Source organism: Phoenix dactylifera, chromosome 17 (genome assembly GCF_009389715.1).
Source record: "Phoenix dactylifera cultivar Barhee BC4 chromosome 17, palm_55x_up_171113_PBpolish2nd_filt_p, whole genome shotgun sequence".
NCBI classification, from domain to species: Eukaryota; Viridiplantae; Streptophyta; class Magnoliopsida; order Arecales; family Arecaceae; genus Phoenix; species Phoenix dactylifera.
Window position 1 is genome coordinate 7,562,342 of NC_052408.1, and position 6,000 is coordinate 7,568,341.

A 6,000-nucleotide genomic window follows, 5' to 3' on the forward strand; every position below is an offset into this window, starting at 1 on the left:
CAGGCCGCCATGATTCAGGAGTCTAAATAGAAAGGTTTGAAGCATGAGGCGGTCTCTCTAAACCCAGAACAGTGACATAAAAAAAAAAAAAAAAAATAGAAGGGAAAGGGAAAGGAAAAGAGATGCCATGTGCAAAGTCGTGTGGACTAAGGAAGCAGCATGTGGTTCTTTCGGCTTTGCTTGCATGTGAGATCGAAGAAAGGGGATGATAAGGCCAGGCCACTGGTTGTTTGGAACTTGGACTTCAAAGCTAGTGGAAGGAAGATGTTTGGTACCAATAGGCAGGTTCAGGAGACAAGCTTAGGTTTATCAACTTCTTTTTTTTTTAACCAATATAATATCAGTTGGGTTCACCAATTGATATCATTTTGGTGAAGAAGTATGAGACACATCTGCTGTCTCTTAGACCTAAACTTTTTCAAGTTTCACCAGCATTTCGCCAGGTTCTGCAACCAAACACCCCAAAGAAAGGAAGGAAAAAAAAAAAAAGATGGAACACCACCCAGAGAAGTTGAAATTAGATACATGTATCTTCTAGGAACCGTGCCAACTTTTGCTCACATCATGCATGAGTACATACACCTTAGATACATGGAACCTTGCAAATGCATGTACTGCTGAGTACTGATTATCTTGTTGATTGGCAATCGTGTATGAATAATATCATCCATATGTTCATAGCTTAGATTTGATCACAATCTGGTATTCTAGTTTTTTAGATGAGATTATTTTGTGTGCATGATCACACAGAGAGAGAGAGAGAGAGAGAGAGAGAGAGAGAGTCCACTAAAAAGAAATAGTAAGCATGGCTAGGAAGGCGCTTAGGAATTGCTCGATGTAAATAAACTATTGAACTAGACAGAATCTAATATACAGCATGCGAATTCACCAATATCCTCGAACTACTGTTGTTTTAATTTTTCTTTGAAACATTGTTTAACAATAAGCATAAATGGGTGAACCTCCATCTTCTAAGTGTGAGGACTCGTACAAGTGTTTGTTTAGTTTCATATTAGTTATGCACTAGGTAGATCTTAGATATTTATATAGAGCTAAGGAACATAAATAACATCTTCCGACCAGCCTTTTTGAATGAAATTTTGGGTTGCGACACTAAGTGATCTATCGAATTGCTTACATGTTACATGATTACATGCACCTCACACGTGTCGAGCCTTGTAAAGCCATAGTATCTATTAATATAGGATGCATTAGAACTTGTCTCAATGGCCATGCCTCTTTGGATATCAATTAAAAGTTCTGGATTCAAGTCTAAGTGGTGAACCTCTAAGTAATTAGACCTAGTAAACTATAGCGCGGGTAGATCTCCTTCCCTTTCAATAAAATAAAATAGAATAACCTCTCAACTCAGATCAAAACAATTCAAGCCCTAACCATTCAAGGGTCAAGTTTAGAATCAGCCATCAAGTCTACAAGTTGGGTCCAAGCGTGTAGAGGTACAGACCCAAACCTTACCAATACTTGCCAAGTTTGGATCAACGTCTGGGTCCAAGTTCCATGCATATAATAATTTTTAACATTCTCAACTCCTTTCCATTACCCTCACCATCATTATGAAGTATAATTAATAAATTGTATAAAAAATACAAATGGTATAAGAGTGAAGTTATACATCAAAAAAATTCCTGGTCCTTGTTCAAGATGGACTGACTTCCATAAACTTTGGTCCCAGACACGTAATATGACGCAGTCTAAAATCTTTGACAGCCCTTTTTTTGGCTCTATACATGACCCATAAGTCTATAGGTTTGTGTCAAGATTAATAAGGGTCTAAATCAGGTCCAAATCAGATCTACTCCTTATCTTGCAATAAATTCAGGTGGCCTACACCTCCCATCATCATCAAAAAAAATAACCCTAAGTAGCTTATTGATAAATGCAAATTTTCCATAAATAAAAGAAAAAGAAAAGAAGGAAAAAGAACTCTTTGCTAACTTTTTTTTTTTTTTTTTGAGAAACTAAGTTGGGTGGAAATGTTGTCAAACATCAAAGCGAGAGGGAGATTGAACCTACAAGCACACTAGGAGTTGTCACAGAGAAAAAATCTACAATCCTGAGCCATGCATGTGGCACTAGTTTGTTTCTTCCCCACCTAAGAGATTATTATTAAGTGGGGTAGTGTTGGGGGAGCAGATGATCAATTCATGGGTACCATCATAATCAAGTTAATCTCATATATAGAACGACAATTATTCGAACACTATAACTTGCCAAATTTTGCACTGCATAACCCAAACCCTAGATAAGCTCCGATAATCAAACTTAACCCTAGTCTATTTCAAAGAAAGTTAAAAAATAAAAAATAAAATACTCTAAACTATTTACCTAACATCTTCATGTGATAGACACCAACTATGAGCTCAATATGATTGTTATATATAGTAAAAAATAAACCTCAAAATTCCCATCTTCATGATGGTAGATTTAGATTCCAAACTTTGTACATTTAGACATTGAAGGAGGAAAATAGAGAGGGAATACATTGACTTCTTTGTTTAATTTTGTAACTCTTGACATTGTCAGGTGGATATTCTTTCCTTTTTATCAAAATAAGTTACTTCACTTTTTTAAGTGTCGAGACTTGAGAGCAATCTTCTTTTGAAGAAAATATATAAACCCATTGATAATTACACTGTCCTCCTTTCATAGATGCAGTTTTCTTCTATCTTTTTCACGTGGTTCTATATGACAGTAGTTGCAATGTCATGATCATGGCCACGGCAATGGTTTTGGAGATCCTTGTCATGCATACCCCAGAGGGCCAGAACTGATCACAAGAAAATGTTGCTAGAGGATTTGCATTGGTGCTTAAATATTTAGGAGAGGGAATGAGAGATGGCTCATGTGGGGAGAAAGTGAAAATATATTTATGTAGCTGACATTCCCACTTTTTTGTACTTTTTATTTTTTTTGGATTTAGCTAGATGAACTCAAGCTGGAGCTGCATGGACGGTCGTTTTCACCAAAAAAAAAGAAAAAAAAAAGAAAAAAAGCTGGTGTTAAGTACAGTCAAAAAATATAATAATCAAATTCTGCAGTTAAAATAAAATTATTGCTTATAATTCTAATACTTGCATATAAATATTATAAATATAGAATATTTGCATAATGGGAATGTTCTAATACCATAGATTTAATATGTTTTCTTCTGAAAAAAAAAAATCCAACAAATCCACCCCTAGTGATAACAATAGTAAAAAAAAAAAGGAAAAGGCACTTAATAATTGAAGTTTGCTTAAATATTGTTCCTTTACAGCAGTTACCATAACAAATGGATCATTATAACTGTTGCTGGAAATTGGATCCGGGGGCGACCACTGGCTGAGAAGGAAGAGCTCCGGCAAGAGTGACGGTGGCGGTCCGTCAGCGGGCTGCGTCCTCCGGAGGACCTGCAAGAAGCCAGTGGCCGAGGTTTCCGGCGCCGGCCCTCCGATGCATAAGTCAGAGGGGGTTATTGTATAGAGGGAGAGAGATTATCTCCTAAAGTTTTCAGAATTTGAACCCTTTTCTAAGAATGAGAGGTTTCCCTTTTATAAGGGGGTACAGGGTTACCTGTGATGTGACGGGACGAATTAAATGAGTTATCGTCATGATTGAGCTCGATCGTGTGAATTAATGCACTGCTGTGAAGGGCTAGACTGGAGCCAATGAGTTGCAATGGGTGACTGGGCATAGTCGAGCGAGTCAACTGGCTGTCATGGAGGGCTTAAGATTTTAAGAAGGCCGGAGATCCGTGGAGGCCACGGACATTAATTGTTGAGTAAGCCGGAGATCTGCGGAGGCCATGCGCATTAATTGTTGAGTAAACCGGAGATCTGCGGAGGCCATACGCATTAATTGCTGACAGTCGCTCAGGGCATGGTCCCTGGTTGATACGTCGTGGCATGGCTGGCGGGTGGGGCATGGTGCGGCGAGGTTGTCGCAGGGTATGGCCGCGGCGTGTGAACGGCAAGGTCGGCCATCCAAGGTCGGCTTGGTGTTTTGAAGTCGGAAATGTCGAGATCGGATGCCTCGGGGGCGGGTGCCTGTCGGGCGCCTTTAGGTCAAGCGCCTTCAAGTCGGACGCCTCCAGGTCGGGCGCCTCGGAGTTGGGCGCCAGGTCGGGCATCTCCAGGTCGGGCGCCTCCAGTCACGTGCTGGCGATGCGTTCACGTGTTTCGGGCCGATCCATTTTTTTCCCAACAATAACTAATGGGACTTTGGCCCAAGAAACTATCCATTAATCAAAGAACAAATAAATAAACAATACAAAAAAAAAAAACTTAAAAGGCAAGGCTAAACAGATAGGCAACTTTTCTGATACTGCGAAGGCATCAATTGAGGTTTGATCATGCCTTCACTCTAATTTCGAGTTAGCGCCTCTCATCATAGTGGTTAAAAAAATGAATACTTCCACAAATATCCTCTTTGCACGAGAAACATTACTTGTAGAAGAGCAATAACTTAAGTAGTTCAACTATTCATGGTAGGTGGGATTGATTAGATATACGAACAAAGTTTGTTCACCATATTCATGAAATTACATGCAACCATGTCATTGTTGTTTAGTTTAGTATGTATAATTGATTCTGTAAAGGACATTATAAGAACCTTCGGCCCTCGCTTTCAATTTCTAAACACTTCTTAATTTTTATTGTTTATGGATAATAAGGATGTGCAACAAAATAGACTAAAAAATTGCATGTCTTATTCTTTTCTAAAAAGAACCACCATGCACCAAATCAAACCCTCTCTTGGTCCCTACTCTACTCTTCCTTTCTAGCATATTCAAATCCCTCAGCCAACTGCCATGCAACTTTAATGTCAGCCGGAGTTATTGATCATGAGATCAGTATATCTGCGTGTAAAAGCTAAAGAGAGGAGGTTAGACGGTAACCGACCCTTGCTTGAAATTTAGAAGATGGTTTTCTCTTATGGGACGGATGGAAGATGGACATCAGCTGCTATGCGATATCTGTCGACTGGCGCATGAGTGCGTCTTTCAGATTATGCATGTATATTCAAAGAAGAACAGAGCTGCTGACTGAATCGCCTCATTTGCTGTTCAACATTTGGAAGATATTTTTTGAACATGTCATATAACTGTTTCTTTACTCTTGTATCATTTTCTCCTCTTCCTCCTAAAAAACTCCAGCGGTATAATTAGTTAAGCTCGCTTACGTCCAGAAGACCTGTACTGCGTTAGCATCAGAGCAATTCAGACCATCAGATTGGCAGAACTTTTTTTTTCTTTATTTTTGTAGTTTTCTTTCATGGCTGTCTGCTCTGGTGTTGTGGGTTGGAAAAACCTGGCGGATGTATAAAAACTCGGGCCCAGTGGGGTCGTACCTGGAACCATGGGCTTTATATCTAGCATCATCTGGGGGTTTGGGGTGATCTGGGCCGTCCGTTCTGTGGTCCTCCTGATCTAGGAGTTCGAGGACCGTACGAGATCAACCCGTCGGCCCGGCTGCGGCGTGGACCTCCGGTCCGGGCTAAGCCGGTAGGCCGTATGCCTGGGGAGTGGTGGGCCCACGGAGAGCAGAGGAGAAACGCGGGAATGAGCGCGGGGCCCGCCGCGAGGGACGAGGAGGTGATGCCATGTGTGCTTTGATGCTGGGTCCCATGTGGTCCTCGAGCATTAGGCGCTTCATCTGCGAGACGTGCGGGTTTTCTTCTCCAAAGAGTAGAAAGACTAGGCTTGGGAGTTAGGGCTGGGCAACCCTACGTTTTATTCCATCAATCACCTAAATTGAACTAGAAGTACTGCATTAGAATGTTGAGGTGATTTAAATAAAAAGAATAAAGTGATATAAAAAGAAGTTCTTGCATTTTTCTCTTTCTCAATTTTACTTGAATGTGATTTGAATGGTGAGAAAAACATGGATAATTACAACTTATTTTTTAATAATTTATATATCACAAATTTAATCTTATTTTAAGATGTCTTTGAGATGTCTTTTGTTCTCTAGGATCAAATTAAAGATTGGAGAAGATATA